We start from the raw sequence: 18,529 nt of genomic DNA on the forward strand, positions 1-18,529 counted from the left end.
TGCAACAATTATAGCTTACTGTTAGCAAAATGGACACGATTAATTTCCCTCGGTTATTCTCAGCGTCTTGATTTTCAGATATGCGATGCTCCTACGCATTACCAAAAAGTTTCAAAATCATAGACGAAAGATACGCGTTGTTCTCCACCGTTTTTCGAGTTTGAGTGTTCTCGAAGTCGAGGTGCTTTGTATTAATTCCTCGTGGACCGAATTCTTTCTGGCCTGTTGGAGAAAAATGTTATTTTATCGTATATTAACGATAGAAACGGATTTTATAATAATGTTTTTGTACAGAATGTAAGAGACTACGACTGTTACGTCGGGCGACCCTCTACCTAGACCAGGCTATACACCGCGGGCCAGACGGAAACCAAATGTCTGCTCACCCTTACTGCGTACCCTCAATAGTACTCTCCAGGGCCCATCATAAATCCCAGTAATTTGCTAGCTAAGACAGAACAAATACCTTTTTTCTAAATCGCTTTCTGAAGAGTATTGTCTACTACGGCTTGACACGGGAAAGTTAGTTCTTCTCACGTACGATGCTTCCCATTAGCAACTTTCTATCTAGGGCGGCTAAGACCCTTCCTAGTCCGCCAACCTTCGTTTATCCAATCAGAAGCAATGTATACTGCCCTCACTTTCCTGGCCAAAAATGTCACGAACAAATCCGATGGTCCTGTGCGCTAGACACACCCATCGCTAGCTTTCCTCCGACACAGCATCGTCACTGTACTTTACTTCTTCTACACCGCTAGAAAAGTCAACTTCTTATTCTACAACGTTAGAATAGTCAACATGTCAGTAACGGGTTAGTCAACTATAACAAAACTTGAGTCTTGAGACTCGACGATATATTATAAGCAACGGTGTAACAAGTGGAAAAAATATATAATTTATAACTCTGAATCACAGTGTTATACCCTCACAACCACCCCTATTATCTTAAGGGAAATCAGGGGATCGATCGACTCGTGGTGTCGATTATTATAATCGTAACGGGAATTTACGACTCCCGTTGACGTCTCTCTTCGCGATTGCGTCTCTCCGCGATTGGTCGAAAATACAACAACTGTAAAAATTGTTTGATACGGAGGTGCGATTGTGTGCAGTGAGTAATTACTTTTTATATGAAATTGTTGACGTTACGTAGATATATGTTTGCTTTTGTCGAACAATATTAGGTTCCATAATACATAAATGTTTCTTGCCAGGTATCAATAACGATTAAAAAACGATTTAAAAATGCAAAAACATACGAACGAATTCTTCGCGTATCGGGATCATTTTCAGGAATAATTTCAAGAAAGTCAAGATGTGTTTCTTCCTTCTCTCTCTCTTTTTTTTTTTTTTTTTAATACCTGAAGGCTTAATTATCGTTGTTATCCTCTAGTACATTTTCCACAGATTACGAGAGATTATCAATTGAAATTTCCATTTACAATGTTATCTCTGGTGGCCACGAATTCATAAAAATTCGCCTCGTATACGAGGTTTTTACAAGTAATTGGAAGTTTAATACAAGATAGAATATCCTTCGGTATAATGATAGTAATAATTTGACTATTATCGTTGGGCTTTAGGATATAACGGCGTCTAGTTATATACTCTCGACCGATCTTCGTAACAAGATATGTGCTTATTTTTAATTCTTCATGCTATATTAATCTCTTTCAACTTGCGGCTTTCGTAGCATTTCACTATGATAAATGTCTGTCGTTACCGTTGTCGCTAATGATATTGTTATTTATTGCGGAATAGAATAGGTATTACGAGAGAATATACATGCAAAGTATCGTAACGTTTAATCCTTTCAAGTAACGTTTAGAATATTCGTTTTATATCGTATACGCATCTGATAGAATATATTCTACGTATATATTTACAAATTTTATTTCAATTTCGTAGAATTACTTTCCAAGCGTCGCAATATACTAAAATCAAGCCGATCAATCTCGTCCGCGATATCAATTTTAAATAATTTTTACATGAAAATTCCCAACCTGCTAAATTAAATAGCCTACTTGTTATTCATAAATTTCTCTTACAAAATATTCTTTCAACCGCGAAAAAATCCACATTACCGTTCAACCATCAACCAGTACGCTGAAAACCCGCAATAAATAACCTCAAGTAGAATCAACCTGCACATCCTCGTCCATAAACCTTGCAAACATCCGAATTCCTACCGCAGCCATTCACAATTCGAATTCCTAAACGCCCAAATCGTGTCACCGAAATCCTTTCCGCGAGTCTTTTCCCGCGACGGTTTCCCTTCCCTTTCCCGCCATCGTTTAAGACTTCCACCGTTCAGGGAGCAGTCCGTAAATACGTCGACAGAAACGGGCCGTTCGAATGGCGGAAGCTTAAGGTCCCGTGGAACGTTCCTCGGTTGGACTGGCTGTTATTTTTCAGTCCAGTCACCGAGACGCTTCTCTGTTTCTTTCTCTCTCTCTCTCTCTTTCTATCTCTCTTCCCATTCCTCTCTTTCTCTTCCCTTTCTTGTACGGCGCGCCGAAATTTCGGTTGCCACTTTATGGAGCTGTTTTCCTTTCCTTCCTCTCCTCCACGAGGAAAGTTTTCCAGCGGCCCAGCCGGCGTATCTCGACAGGGGGTGGAACAACGTAAAACCAGAACGAAGAAAGATTGGCGGCCGAGGGGGGAAAGAGAGAGACAGAGGGACAAGTTTAAGGGTGAGTCGAGGGTGTTAGGGTAGGTTGCGGCACAGTGGAATTCGGTCACTATTTTAATATCGATCCGCCCACCGCGTCTACCAACCCCTTCCTCGCTCCATCCCCCTTTTCTACGCGATTCTGCACACTTGGCTAGCATGCATAAAATGCGACACGTACACGCGTCTCTATAGAGGCAAAGGCGTATACACCGTGGTACTAAATTCGTGGTACGAACCAAGTCAGGAAGATTCTATGACTCGAAAGAAGACGTTGCGTTGGATGTTTTATTTGCGAGAAAATCGACTTTCAAAACTTGTCGAATGCACGTGTATTTCACTAATCTTCGACTGGATAAGAATGGACGATGCGAAAAGAAGTCGGAACTGTGGAATAAAATTTTCTGATTTAATATTTGTCTCGAGGGGAGGGGGGGGGGGAACTCTTTAGCGACAATGTAGATATATTTATCGATAAATCTTTTTTATCTTTCGTTTTCAATATTTCCCAGCAGTCTAAAGTGCGTTCCAGCTATGTTTTAGGTAAGAGGAAGTACACGATTTTTTTCAATTTTTTTACCTCAAAGAAGCGACGAATCGTGGAAATCCTGACAAGAGAAAATAGAGTCGGAACGTAAGTATTAGGAAAAACTTAGCTCGGTACACTCGTACACGCAAATATTAGGCAAATTTTCAAATCGTGCTTTCTCGAAAATGAGGCTTCGGACAAAAAGTGTAATTCTACGTTTCCGCCTTATTTTCACGCGTGGAATAACCTTTTTGGACATTAGACAAATTCACTACACTCGGTAAGTTTTCAAACTCGATTTTCTTCTTATTCTTAGTCACGTCATCTTCCAGACTTCGCTTGGACTACGAATTTAGAACCACGGTGTATATACGGTGTGAACGAATGTACGTAGAACGTATATATATGTGTGTGTGTGTGTGTGTGTGGAAATTCGTATACATGTAGACGACGTAAGCGACGGGTAAGCAAGCTCGCTTCTACGGAGAAGTTCCGTTCGGTTTCACCGGTTTTCTATGCGACGCGATACGCGCTGTGACCGCATCGATGGCCTCTCGGCGCTGTTACAGAAACGACAATTCCGGATACGGGACGGAATCGTCGATCGATTTCGACGTGATTCTTTCGAAAGGAACGAACCGGGTTTATGGTTCTTCCAGACGACGCGAGAAGCAAGTCTAAAGTAAGTGGACGGTGTATCGTTTCGAGGTTAATTTTTAATGGTCCGTTTGGTATTGTTAAACGAGATATTTTAGTTGCTTCGGGTTGTTTTAGTTTGCAATTTCGTTGATTATATATTTGCCTTTTTCGTATTAAACGTTAAATCGCGAACCTGTGAGTACTCTCGTTTTAACTGATTATAAAAATATATTAGTCGGGACTGAAGCTTTCCGATAAAACAACAGGACCAAAATTATTATGATAAAATAGGAACGACAGGTACCACAAAGTTGTATTATTTTTCATACAACGTTGTCAAACGTTAAATATTTTTGCGATTGAATTTCGTTTGACAGAAATTACCAACGATGAGAGCGATAACTGTCAATAAAAATTGTCAAAAATAATACGTTCTTAGAAATGTTCAATAGGAAATTATTCGTCAGTATTTAGTAATTTTGATGAATTCCCAGAATAACTACTTTCGGAACAGTAGTTCATTCTTCTTCTCTAAAGACACCCTTCTTATCTAGATTTCCCACCGGGAAAGTGGAAGTAAATCCCTTAAGGAAAACACATGTAGATACACGTTTGTTTCCATCATAATACTTTTAAAAAATAGTCGTGTCCATCATTGTTTATAGCTGAATACAAATATCAGGGTAAAGAATTTCTTCTTTGCTTGCATGATGTTTACGAAATATTTTTACGTTTGTAGAAAACCAATTCCGCTTGTAATTTTATATCATAAAATAATTTTGTCTTTCCTATAGTGCCATTTCACGTATCTATTCTTGCTTGATACAGTAATTTTAGTAATTAATTTTTACACTACCAAATGAAAAGAAATATTTTAATGTAAATAGTAAATATGTAAGTATATCATAATTTGTCATGATTTTTGTATTAAGTGAAATTGTTTCAAATACAACGATGCCTAATTGTACGTATCTTCTTAAATAATGTGATTTTCATACGTGTTATTATATCGACAAACATTTGTTCGAGATCTCCCGGAATTCAAAACGATATTCGATAAGAAAAAGATTAAAAATCAGTAGTTTAGTCATTTTCATATTTCACTTTTTTTTTTCAGGCTGAAATTACAATAAATGTCAGCGTACGAGCATTTGCACCGACATTTACGTTCCACTAGAATTTACGACAAAGTACAAATAAAACGAAATTCCACACTATTTTCAATGTTCCACCTAAAACCATTGGATCTTTTCAAGCGAAACGCCGGACCTTCTTTCTTAAAGTATGCAAAATAATTTTTCTATCTTAAATGCCATGGCGTATCACGTAAAACGCAGCCGTATAGCGAGATCGGGTTGCACGATGTTTATAGTAGAAAGTAACTAATGATTCTCGCAAGAGAAGCGGATCTACGAGCTGTAAAACCTTTACGCTCGCTTTGCAGGCCAAGCCGGCAACTCTTTACATCGCGATAATCATTAGAACGTATTACCAAGAATACTAACGAGCGTATTCTCTTCTCTAAATCCTCAAAAACGGGACTCTACGCGACAAACTTGCCTTCACCCTGCCACCCCCACCTTCCTCAAAAGATCTTTCCTCTGGACGAGGTATTAGCTTTCAAACGAAAATTTTTCCGCATTTCAATCGACGAACCAAGCGCTCGTCTAATTAACCGTTTACTTTTGATTAGTGGCAACGAAAATATTCGAAATTCTGTATCAAGTTCTGTAACATTTAATTATAAATTCTTTCAGATTTCAAGCAACAAACCGTGTGCTCGACTAATTAACCGTTTACGTTGTATGCAATCAATGACAATGCGAATTGTTAATGTAACGCAATTTTGAATTAACTTGCAAATGTAAATTCTTTTAGATATTCGATAATAATCTGTGTAATTGCATTACGTTTAAAATGAAAATTCCTGCAGATTCCAAGTAACAGTCTGCGTAATCTGAATGCAGTGCCCCTAATTAACCATCGATGTCGTTTTCAATCAATGAAAATGGTAATAATTTGTAATTATATAAAAAGCAACTTTCTGCTGACGATCTCCGTTGATTGATTCCTCGCTGGAATGAAAATTTTCTGGTGTAAACGATCACAAGCGACGAATCATGGCAGAGACAATGTTATGGTAATGATCGATGGAATAAATAACGAATAAACGATAAATAATAATATTACACGTTGACAAAAAGAGGACGAATGAAGAAAATTTATAGTTTAGGATACGCTGTTGATTAGTTTTAAGTTCATAGTCGTGAGTTTTAGTTCGATATTCCGTATTCAATCGTACTGAATCGAAACAGCGAAGAATTAAACAGATCATACTTTGGATTATACTTGGATTTCTTAGAAAGAAATCTGTCATTATCAATAAAAAAAACGAATAATTTTTATTTACATATGTATCAAATCTATTTGTTTTTAGCGGAATCTAACTACCAATTATACTAAATGTTTTAATCTTCTTAATAACGTTAATTCAGTTGTTTACGTATTTTATGTTATACACGACAAATATTTAATGAAAAATATTTTATAAAGAAATCTTGATACTACCGTAACGGTATAACGTTATTTTACTACGTAAAGGTATTCTGCCTAAGTAGATTACAATAGAGTTCTAACGACTCGAGCAAACGTTAGGAGCCATAGGCGTTCTCCATTTTTTCCCACAAGGTAGGAGAATTAAAATTATACGAAAATAAAACGAAACAAAGAACCAAGAGAAAAAGAAAAAAGAAAAACAAATGAGAATGGTAAAAAAAGAAAAAAAGGAGCACGCTCGTAAAAGTACGGCGAAGCAGTGATCGCGAGTAAGCGGTTGAATCGTAAAACCACGGTGCATGCAAAATGAAATCATGAGCTAAAGCGGCGGTTACACCTTCGGGACATAATGCTTCGAAGAATTAAAAATTACCACGAGTACGGTCGAAAAATGCAAAAAATAAAAAGCAACATAGTTGGCCTGTGCAGCTCCTCGCGCAACTTGTACATTTTTATCGATGTACCATCGAGTGTTACTCGCTCATTAATTAGCTTATCCGTAGATGGGCAAGCAGAAAGGGGAAATGATCCGAACCCCTATCGATTCTTATGTATAAAATGAAGCAATTCCATCGTCTCAAGACGCATACAAGTTTTATTATAATTTTCGAGTAGAATGCTACAAGATGTTCGTTTTAATGGGTGCAAATGGTAGATGTGGAACTTAATTCGTTAGCAACCTTGTCTTATAAAATCTGGGCTGTCACGCTCGAGAGCTCTAATTAGAATCGTTATTATTCCCCTTCGGTGCTACCGGCTATCATTCATTTGCTAACTCAGTCGAGCAAAAGAGGAAAACGAAACGAAAACGATGGAAAGGGATATCTACTTTTTGTTTCGGGGAACATTGATTGCTCGTCGTTTCTGAATTAAAGTATTACAGCTACTAAACTGGCTCGTGATAGTTCCATCAATGAGAAAAGATTTTTCTTTGCTTAAAGGTTTGTTTTGTATCATTGGCGATTTCAATCGTTTATCGACGTTGTTAATAATTAACGGATTACGAATGTTTACGCGATATATTTTTACGAATAGAGTTAGAGAAAGAGAAATACAGGGTGGTTGGTAACTGGTGGTACAAGCGGAAAGGGGGTGATTCTACGCGAAAAAAGAAGTCGAAAATATAGAATACAAATTTAAAAATTTAAAAAATTTAAAAATTTTAAAAATTTAAAAATTTAAAAATTTAAAAATTTTTAAAATTTAAAAATTTAGAAATTTAAAAATTTAAAAATTTTAAAAATAACGTCAATCGAGACAACGATCTACAGTGAGATCCGTTACAACGAGACGCGATAAAGTGCACGCGTACCGATCGAAAATTCAAAGTCGATTTTCTCGAAAACAAAGCCTCGAACGAAAAATTTTTATTCTATATTTTCGACTTCTTTTTTCGCATAGAATCACCCCCTTTCCGCTTGTACCACCAGTTATCAACCACCCTCTATATAGAAAGCTTTAACCATTAAGCATTAAATTCTGTATTTTCATTCTTGCGTTGTTTACAATTCAGTTTTCTGTTTACAATTTTATTTTCTAAAATTCTAGAATTCTTATAATATGCCGCGTGCCTCTGTAATTCGCAAAATTCTCAAGAACGTTACGAACCAACAAATCCTGCTTTTCACCTTCTTGCCTTTCGCGTAATTCCTCAAAATACCTCGAAGATCTAACGCATCCAGACTTCGCGTGACTTCCATCTTCGTTTTTCGTAAGGTCGCCAAAAAATGCGCAAAACCTGCCTCGTTGTTTTGCAAAAATCCCGCAAATTCTTAAGAACTGGAAATCTTACAAACTCGCAAGATCGATCTTCTTCCTTCGTCGTTGACAAAATTCCGGGAAACTGGAAAAAATCTCACAACCCTTCGAAAGCTGCGTCTTTTACAAAATCCACAAACCGTCTCTGTGAAACTACCCCACGGCAAGTACGTAATTAGAATATTTGTAACATCGGCAGGGGTGATACGATTTTCCGGATGCGCGATCGGGCGTCGCGGCGCACAGCTCGCCGTCCATTCCCATCGTGATAATCGTGGTCCGCGGAACAGCGGCGGCACACACCGGTCGAATAGGTAGGAAAAGTCGCATGTTAAGCCTGATAAACGAAACATAAAAGCACGGAGGTGGCCGAATGGGTGGAGGAAAGGGCGGAGAGGTTTGGCGGTGGCGGCGGCGGTTGAAGGGTGGTCGTGGTCGAGTCACACACAGAGTAGCTGTTGTATATCCAACACTCTTCCTTGTCTCTACCATATCTGTATCCCTGCTATACGTATATATGGTAGCTGGTAAAGCTAAACCAGCCTAGACGGTGGTAGGATGGCTGTTGGCGTGAGCTTGCAACGCACGTACATACGTACATACACATAGGCGCATAGTAGTGGCAAAACGCGGAGGGCCGCGTGTGCCAGTGCCTGGCCGTCGACTAACTTTTTCTTTCTTTTTGCGCGGCCCGATCGATACCGACGACTTATTTTGGATTATTTTCAGCGCGGGCAGAGTGTGCGCGCCTTTTCTCGGCAAAAAAATGGGAATTCGCGCGGACCGGTGCATGGCTTTCTGGTAAATTTTGCTGCGACCGACGTTCTCCAATGAGCACGACACGAAAAAACGTATTAGAGCGTGTAACCGGCAATTTTTGTTGCGCCGTCGCCGTCGAGAAAAAAAGGAGCACCGGTATACTCTGTGCCATCGGTCGACGGAGCGGCGCCATTCTCGAGATTATGTAAAAAATGCGGGACCAGCATTGTGCCATTAGACACCGCTGTCCAATGAAACGCTGTAAACTGTTCCCCGTGTCCTGCTCTTTCGCTTTTTCTCTTCTTCTGTTCGACTGCCTTTCTCTCTTCTTCCTCGTAGCTTTTTCCTTTTTCTATTTCCACTCTCTCGTTCCCTCCGCCGAAAAGCGCGTAGCCGCGTAAATGCCGCGGCATGAAAGTGTCTTTTGTCGCGGATGGAACGCGCTGTTTTCCTCTCGCTGCGGTTCCGCGATCTTTTCACCGGTGTTTCGCGCTTTTGATCGTTCCCCGGTGAAACGATTACGCGATACAAATTCGCTCGACAATGTATGTTTTTTCTCTTTTCTTCCCTTCTTTACACGCGAGTAACGGTATATGTGTGCGTGAGCGCGTGTGTGAGGCTATGGTGTGTGCGCGCGTGTGTGTGTGTGTGTATTTTTTTCCTTTATTTGCTTTAATGACGCATGCGAGGAAAACTGTGACGCAAGTATTCGCGTTGTGGCAGACGCTGGTATCGCGACAAAGGGCTTTGTGAAATGGTTGACTCTCTGATCGATTTTGAAATTAGCGCTCCGGCAGAATGCCTCTTTTTCGATCGTCGAGTAGATGTTTAAGGCGATTTTTAAACGCAAGCTTTCGGAAGATACGTCGTATCGTTGAGATAAAATTCCTGGAAAGAAATACCAAAGGAAGAGACGAAATAATTTAGCGCGTTAAACAGTTCTATAATTATCATTTGCAGATTAATTGGAAATTTAAAACACGCGCAACTATTTCATTGCCTCGTTACTTACAATTTTGCAAAGAACCATTCAGAATATTACGCGTAATCGAAACTTTGCTTCACTTTCATAACCAAAAATGTCATAAAAAAGCTTCCTCGAAACAAAAGATTTAAATTTTATTAGCAAACAAAACCATCGTGAAACCCTTTCAATGTTTTATGTATCTCTCACAGAAGCAAAACTAATTCATTCAAAAAATCCTCACTCGTGTTGGTCCGGCGATCCATCCTGAATTTTCTCCAGTCACGTCCATCTACAAAACACTGGCCTATCGACCATCAAATTCATCTCGTTAATTAACTCTTTCACACACGCGCAAACACACGCCCGCGCGCACTGCACTATATACATCCTATACCAATGCTATTTTATCGAATATTTCTTCCAAGTTTTGAACATAACATCGAAATTGATTAATACACGTTCGAGATCGTATGTATTGGCAGCGAAAAAGTGTTTAGTCTACCGTGACGATACATTTCATGGCGCAAGTTGATCTACAAGGAATTTATTAATTCTTTCACTCGCAATCAATTCGGAATCGAAAACGATTTTTCGCGCATGAATCGAAGTAATTTTCGATAATGAGGAAATATCGTAGGAATGTTGGATCGCAGATACGTCGACGTATTATCGCGTAAGTACACGTTGGCGCATTTAGGCCAAATTTTAGCGTTCGAAAATGTACAGAATGTACAGAAATACTTATTATAATATTTAATGAAACAAACTATCGCGATCCTTTAATGGTACTCATAAAAATACAAATTTGCAGGAAGTCTCAACTATACTCGACAAAAGCTATATTATATAACGATAAAATAGAAATAACTCGCCATTTAATTTAACTCTTCGATAACTTTCGCTTAACACGACTCGATTATCTCAAACTTCGTCTCCTTGAATTCCGACTCTCACTTTCGACTTTTCCACGACTTTCCACGAACATAATACGCATACGTACGAATATCGAAATTCCTTGTGTAATTAATTAATCGTAGTACGTAACCCGTACGAATGAAAATAAAAATGTTCCTACATTGACCTTGATTTAACACTAGAATCACAAAAGAACTATTAAACTAAAACTGTTAAAACAATCGAGATGACTAATTTTTAACCTTTCGCATTAATCTTATAGATTGACAGCCATGTCGTTAATTCTGTTAATTCTGTCCTTCACATTTTTCCATAAACCAACAGCTACAACCGTTATACTTAATCATCTACTGGTAATCCTTTCACGGTATAATAAAATGACAAAGAATTCGAGATGATCGATTTAAAGAATAATCGTCTGTTTATCTTCGAGAGTCTCTGTATTTCTGATACCAAATATAACAAATATTCATCTGTCTCATTATCGGTATCTATAGCCCATATAGTCTTATATCCACGCTATCCGCATCAAAAGGGTTAAGCTTCTCGTTCGACAAGACAGTTGGTTCTTCGCAAGTGGTAACCATGATCAGGAAATAGCGAACGTGCTATTTAAACCACGGACGTATCAATAACGGAGTAGTTTTTGGCGGATTTCATTGATTTTCGATGGAGTTGCGCTGATGTGCAAGGGACGAGAGCAGCTAGGCTACATGCACAACATTGTAATTGATTGGACCTGTGGCCTGATAACCGCTCGGTGACCTCACCAGCCGTTCGATACGCGTACTCGGTCATGGAATAATTATTTCTTCTTTCTCCGCGTCCAACTCCCGGCTCTATCTGCCGCGGAACGCTTTAAATCGATTACACCAACGATCTGTCGTTCGACGCGGGAACAGATCGGGCTATCGACGCGGGAACAGATCGGGCTATCGACGCGTTTCGATATCGGGAAACGCGGATCTTTCCAGGCGGAAAACGAAAAAGCAAAAAAGACAAAAAAAAATTAGCCTCGAGTGTGAGGCGGGCCAGAACGTTGTAATTGCACGGGAATGAAGTTTGACCGTTTTACAAATTTTTGGACAGACTGTGCGTTGTGGTTGGATCGTATTTCCGTCCCATTTTCCTTTGTGTTATAGTTGGTCCCGGGATAGTATGATCGAGAAACGTGTTTTCTTTTTTTTTCTTTTTACGTAGATAATCGCGTTCGAAGCGGTAAATGATTAAAATAATCGTTTAGAGAGTCGAAAAAGGACTTTGTTTCAGCGATAATGGAGAAAGCTTGCTGATTCAAATTTCTACTTTTCTCAACGAGATTGCTTAAAAATTACACGGAAAGTCAGGTTCGTTTTTCTTGGCTTCCTAATTAATATGCTACTTGGTGGTTAAAAAGAAATTAGCTTGACGTAGCTACAATGTTACGAGTATCGATATCTAAGCCGAAAAAATAAAAAATATAGTATTATTGATATAAGTGGACTGACATTTTGAATAGAAATTTTTCAAGATTACTCTCCTCTAAAATTCGAAAAACATGATTTGCGATGTTGAATCGGAGTAACAGAAAAAATGTCCTTGCCCTTAAATTATTGACAAAAACGCCCAAATAACGTCGTCTCGTACATAGAAGGCACTTTCCATTCGGAACGTTCATCCAGCGACAACCGTTAATCAAAACGAGTTTCTTAATGTCACTTGGACGAATATTATAATTAACATGACCAAGGAATATTGATCAAGGAATAATTAAGGAGCCACCGCCTTCTGTTCCTTCTTTAAATTATCTTTCCGACACGGGAAATTTCATTAAAAAAGAGAAAATAAAACCGACGTTGACGTGCACCTGTTCCACGCGCGTAGTAGCACCGTTACAACCAAATCTGCAACGGGGCAGCCAAGAAACACCGGAAACCCAGACAGAACAAATCTCTTAATAGCTCGTTAATAGCGGAACGCGGCACGGAAAATCAAGCGTGCGGTTATCGAACGTGCTGGAATATTTGAAACTGCGTTTAATGACGCGCTCGCGGTAATTACTCGCTTTCCTGGCTAATAGACGTTCGAATAATCGAGACTCTATTATAATATAACAGCAACTAGGAAGCTAATAGCGTTGGCACGCGCCAACCTACAACTCGCGTTGCTACATTCGATAACTTACGTCGTGTTCTTTACGCCAGGTGCAAATTTCCTAACGATCTCGCGGCTGATTGGCACTTTGGTGACTATGCTAGATGTTGAGGTTTACTGGTAAAAGAACGAGTGGATAAATTTGTAATAGAAAAATATATTGAAATAAACTAAGGTATAAGTATAATGTTGAAGTACAAGTATAGCGCCTAGCGTATGCTCTTCCAGATCCTCACTCTTACAGTGTTACGATACAATAGAAGAAGCCATGATAGGGAACACGTTCATATATTTATAGCAAAGGACATTATCAAAAAGTTAACCTTGTAGCTCTAGCTGATAGCTACAAGAAACAGCAATAGAAATCTACTTGTAGCTCTTTTGTTTCTGGATCTTGTAACACAGAACGTAATTTATATTCAAGCGCGCAATAATATGGACCTCGCCTTATTTCCCATTTTTCGTTTCACTAAATTCTATTCTCTTCGTAACAGCGGTCCGCGGGCCACTGATGTACAAAAGTAAAGATGTAGAGTTCTTCTTGAAGTAATTACCTCGACACTAGGAATTTCGAAGAGTGTTTAGAAACGTATTGAAATTATTACACAGGCAATCGCAAAATATATATCAATTTTTAAATATTCCTTTAACTTAAATATTTAGTACGATTTTTCACTACCAACGGACTACAAGTAACGTAGATGTATTTGATGGAAGAAAATAGCTGATCACTGAACATAGCAAATATCTAGTGTACAGGGCGTTAAGACGATATGATATATCGACGGGCGGCTGTGTAGTTTAAATTCTAACGTCGTTACGCGTATTTTAGCGGATACGATGCGATACATCGAACATGATGCACGAGTTTCGATATAACAAGATGAAATCTCAAATATGGAACGATGTATAGAATGTTGATACTCGCGTTTCAACGTTGCAATCTGAATTCACGTGTTCGAATTACGCACGATATATGCGTGTAACTTCTGTTAATTACGAATGACAATTAACAGTAGCACATTGTAGAATTAAAGAGAAGCTAAAAACGAAACACGCGAAAGAAGAGGATGAAGTCTGGTAAAGAGCTACAAACTGTAGGAATGTAAAGAAACCATTGAAAGAAACAACCACGCGAAGGATATTATAAATCGAGGGTGTTGGACTAATTTATTTCGAAAATTATTCTGTTACGTCATTATACAGAAATTTTAAGTTTCACGTGAGACACAAGCTTATAGCGGTTAGCTATACGCCTGAGGTGTGAAATTGAACACATTCGCGGTAGCACAGCTGCAACAGCGTGCGCTATATAAAACGGAAAAGCGGATTCACGTGATAATTAAGAAAGGATATACCGTTCGACAGCTTCAGGCTAATTAAACATGTTTCCGATCAGGGACGCGTGTTCAAGACGTGTAATCCTTTTTAACGAGCGACTCTACATCCTTCACTCCTCCAGATGCACTGTGTATTTCTGTTCTAAATACACACCACATCGATCAACATCGTGTCGCATATACGGTTGGAAACAAAAATAAGTAGAAAGGTAATGGAAGTAGATGTCAATGAAGTTGAATCAAACTAGTATCAGTTTGTCAAACGATATCAATCAACCACATACATAGTTGCGCTTTATTTATTATATATCCTTATAGTACATAGATCATTTAGAAAATAATAGAAATTAATATGTGCATTTTTTAATAAACAAGCTGTACGTGGTATTTAACGAAACTTCACTGATATCTATTTCCATTACTTGTTCGTTTATTTTTATCGCCGACTATATCAACATACAGACAAAGAAACTTGCGATGTTCCAGCGAGAGTAACTTCCCGACAGAAAATAAATTTTTGATTTCTTCGAAACTACTTCCTTCTACCTGGAGCGCGTGCACACACACGTTTCGCAGTGCGTGAACAAGCCAACTTTCTTGGAAGTTACAGGATGAACGAAGAAGATACGCATCGTTCGTGATGTACAGGAAGAGCGCAATTCCGCGGACTTAGCAACCGAGTCCTGCCATCTTCGGTTAATTCCGCGCGATAAACGAACATCTCGGCCTGACTTCCGCCATTATGATCGAAGATAGACATTTTGACGGCAGCCTCTATCGATCTCTCGGCCCGCAAACCCGCGGAGTCATCCGCTTTTTCCTTTCGAGAAATTTTCCGCGTTGATCCGAATTAACGCGTGTAGCGTAGGATTTTGTTATTAGTAGACTGTAGATTCTCATGCATTTATGGAAAATTAGAAAGTGTATAATTCCACGGAACGCACATAGTATGAAAAATTATACGAAAAATTCAAACTATGGTGCTTTCTAATAATATTTGGTAGGTAAAACAATTTTTTACCGACCTACTACTTTTTCCATCGTACGCTGAAAAATATGCATTTACATAAAAATCCATTGATCTTGGATCAGAGAAGTTGGAACTTAGGTTACAAGTTAGGCGTTACGTTGGGTTTGCTATTGGCGAGTTACTCTACGTTAAAACTAACATCAGAGAGTAGCGAAGATGATCAATTTGTAATTCTTCGTTCAAATTTTATATAGAAAAACTTAGATCCGAGATACTTCAACGATCCTTCGCGTAAGCCTTAACGTCTTGTATTCTTAATTTATCGACAGTCGTAACTTCTTCCTTTCGTCGTAATTTATCAAGGTATTTAAAAATCGCGCAGAGTGCAATATTCTTTTTGTAAATTAATGCCTGTTGTTCCTTATACCAATTAGAAGATTCTTAGTAATCTTTAATCTATTCTACAGCGAATCGTCGAACACGATTATAAGATTGCACCCAGACTTACTTAATAAGAGGAAACAAATAGGGGACGTGAGGTGAATGTAGGGTGTACATAGTAGCTAATAGCTATAATAACAATAATGGACATAATAGTAGTAATCGTAACAATCATACCTAACAATTCCGTGAAATACGTGATTTATGTATATAACTTGTTAAAGCTGTTCCAAAGTGTTGATTACCTGGGGTAATAAAATAAGAGATAAAATCATTTGAACAGCTGCATCTCTATTCTGATCATGATAATTATATATACATATATATATATGTGTATAAGTAAAATATATTCATATATTAATGAGGATTATCTATGTACAAGGCGTAATTATGGTTAAAGAAAATACTTATTTATTAGATCGATGCATACGCGTGAAGAATCGTTTCTCACGACTTGCTTTACTTAACGAGTCATCCGTGAAATTTTGTCTTCTCGTCGATTATCGATGACACGAAAAAAAGAAGAAATCGAAGCAGTCCAAATATAGCGATTTAATCTCTGACAAAACACCAAAATTATAAGCGAGCGTGTGCGGTAGCGCGAAGGAATTCGAAAATAAACCGTGAAGAAGGGAGTCGAGGATGCTTGCGCGTGTAACAGGCCGGTCGGCCTGTTTCGCCGATTGTTTGAAGAGAAACAATCAGGCACGAAGGTAGGTACCCGAGCGTCTCGAGATTGCGCCTCGTTCCGCGAAGCGGCTTGGCGCTGAAATCCTCGTATTTATCATTTAACACCCGGCTGATTACCTAATTAGTGAAATAACTAAATCGTACGTAGGACGATTTTCATCCCGTCGACCTCCCTTCCTAATGGACAGAGATTACACGGGCCGTCATTCGCTGTCATTAGGGACGAGAAAACGGCCGATGCACGCTGAAAAGCATGCCTCCAGTTTCGCGCAGGCTTCGTTTACAGAATACGAGCCGGTAAATGACTTAACCGTTAGCAAAAACTCGCGTAAGTCATATTCCCTTTCGCGGAAGAAGAGAAAGAGGCGGATAAGATGGTCGAGAAAAGCGGCTCTCTGTGCCTGCGTTTGTACCAGGGGAATAGAGCACGCAGGGAGCGGTCTTCGGTTATTAACGGAATTGAAAGCGTTTTCAAATTTTAACGCGAATCATCGAAACGTGGTAGAAATAGAGGATAGCGCGGGCGCGCGTATGTGTGTCCAGGGAATTTAATTCTTTTGGTTCGTGACCTGAATACGGTTTTGGTCGGGTTTACAGAGGAAAGGATGGATAATCCTCGAAAAATAGAGCTCCGATCGTTTGATGAATCGTCATCGTTCTCTATCGTCGCTGACGTATTACGACGTGAAAGACGTTTAATTTGTTATTGAATTTTTACATACTGTTGATCATTCCTTGGAACGAAGAGTCACGTGTCACACAAAGGAGATACAATCTTACGATCGATCTTCCAAAAATTCAGAAAATATTCCATCTATTTCGAGTAAAGCGAGAAGGTTGGTTATACGTTTGAAGAAAAAGCTATGCCAATGCAAATAACAAAGTACCATTCACGCGGTTAACATCCGAAGTGAAACGTATTTAACATCAATTTCAATCTCAAACCACCCTCTTAAAATACAGCCCTTGCCTTTAACCTCCCCTCGAGTCGAACAGCACGTTTCTCTCTCTCTCTCTCTCTCTCTCTCTGTCAAGCCCAAGCAACGAGTCATTCACCACGTAAAAATCCAAGTTCGAGGTAAGACCGCGAAACGTGGCAGAGTCGATCGAGCAAAACTGACGAAACTTTCTTGCTAGCGCGCGGAATCTTGTCGGCGAACAATGAGCCATCGTTTCGCACGAGTGTCAGAATTTCGATCTCCGGTTCGTAAATCGTTGGCGAAGGCCTCGCTAATCGCGGCGAGAGGAAGAAGAGCCGGAGAGATGCGGGTATCTGTTCGCAGAGGCCGCGGTCGTTCGTTTACAAGCTACCAGGTTGTAAACGATTTAACGGTTGGCAACGGATCGGCGAGAGGTGGGGAACCGAGTGGAAAAGAGAGTCGGAGCATCGGTTTGTCGTACAGAATCGACAACAGCGCGGACCTTTCCTCGCTGGATAGTTGCAGAGCAAAAAAGCCAACCGATCATTATGGTATGCGCGTTAGGAGCAGCGTTAGCCTTCTGGAATTTCCTCCGCGAAAAGCAATAGCTCGGCACCCGTCTGTAAACCGGCGCCAAATTGCCACCGTGGAGACCTGCGGCTCCTCGAAACCCAGTCCGAGAGCTGCTTCACTTTTAGCGACTCGCCGAACATTGTACCGATAGAGATCCCACCGTTTATAGGCGGTTTTCATCGCGATTTCGGTCACGGTTCGCGCGTAAACCTTCGACGAATCGAGCACAAGTTCGCGTCGCTAATTTTAAGTGGAATTGGGAGAGGCGCGAGGAGATTCGTAGACGTTTCATCGAAGTTGCGAGGCAAAGGTTGCGACGAGCAAGAAATGGTTTAGTAACGTAAATTTTGGTTGCGATCCTTAGGTTGCGGATGTTGATAATTTGTCGCGGGATCGAGTAAAGAAATGAGATTCGAAAAGAGAGATTTAATTTATTCTCTAAATATTGTACCGATTGCGAGCATTTTTCTTTGAATATTTTGCATATTATTTTCCCATAAACTTTGTATGCCTTAATTGTTCGTTACTAATAGTTTTTTATATCGATTAATTATTTATCTATATCTTTTTATAGACTTTTTTTTTTAATTTCAAATTTATTCGACGATACGTTATTTTAACCGAAATAATCGAGCACAGAATAGAAAGGTCGAAACGGTGGCAGATGC

General features: G+C 39.3%; 2 long non-coding RNA genes across 5 annotated transcripts in view; one reads left to right on the forward strand and one right to left on the reverse strand.

The window, feature by feature from the left end:
• Positions 1-18,529, forward strand: part of LOC117159640 (uncharacterized) — a 149,121-nt gene that overhangs the window by 89,011 nt on the left and 41,581 nt on the right. The window lies entirely within an intron of this gene.
• LOC143303052 (uncharacterized) overlaps positions 1-18,529 on the reverse strand; it is a 260,835-nt gene that overhangs the window by 44,355 nt on the left and 197,951 nt on the right. The gene's annotated exons all lie outside the window — the stretch shown is intronic.

Source organism: Bombus vancouverensis, chromosome 8 (genome assembly GCF_051014615.1).
Source record: "Bombus vancouverensis nearcticus chromosome 8, iyBomVanc1_principal, whole genome shotgun sequence".
Taxonomy (NCBI): Eukaryota; Metazoa; Arthropoda; class Insecta; order Hymenoptera; family Apidae; genus Bombus; species Bombus vancouverensis.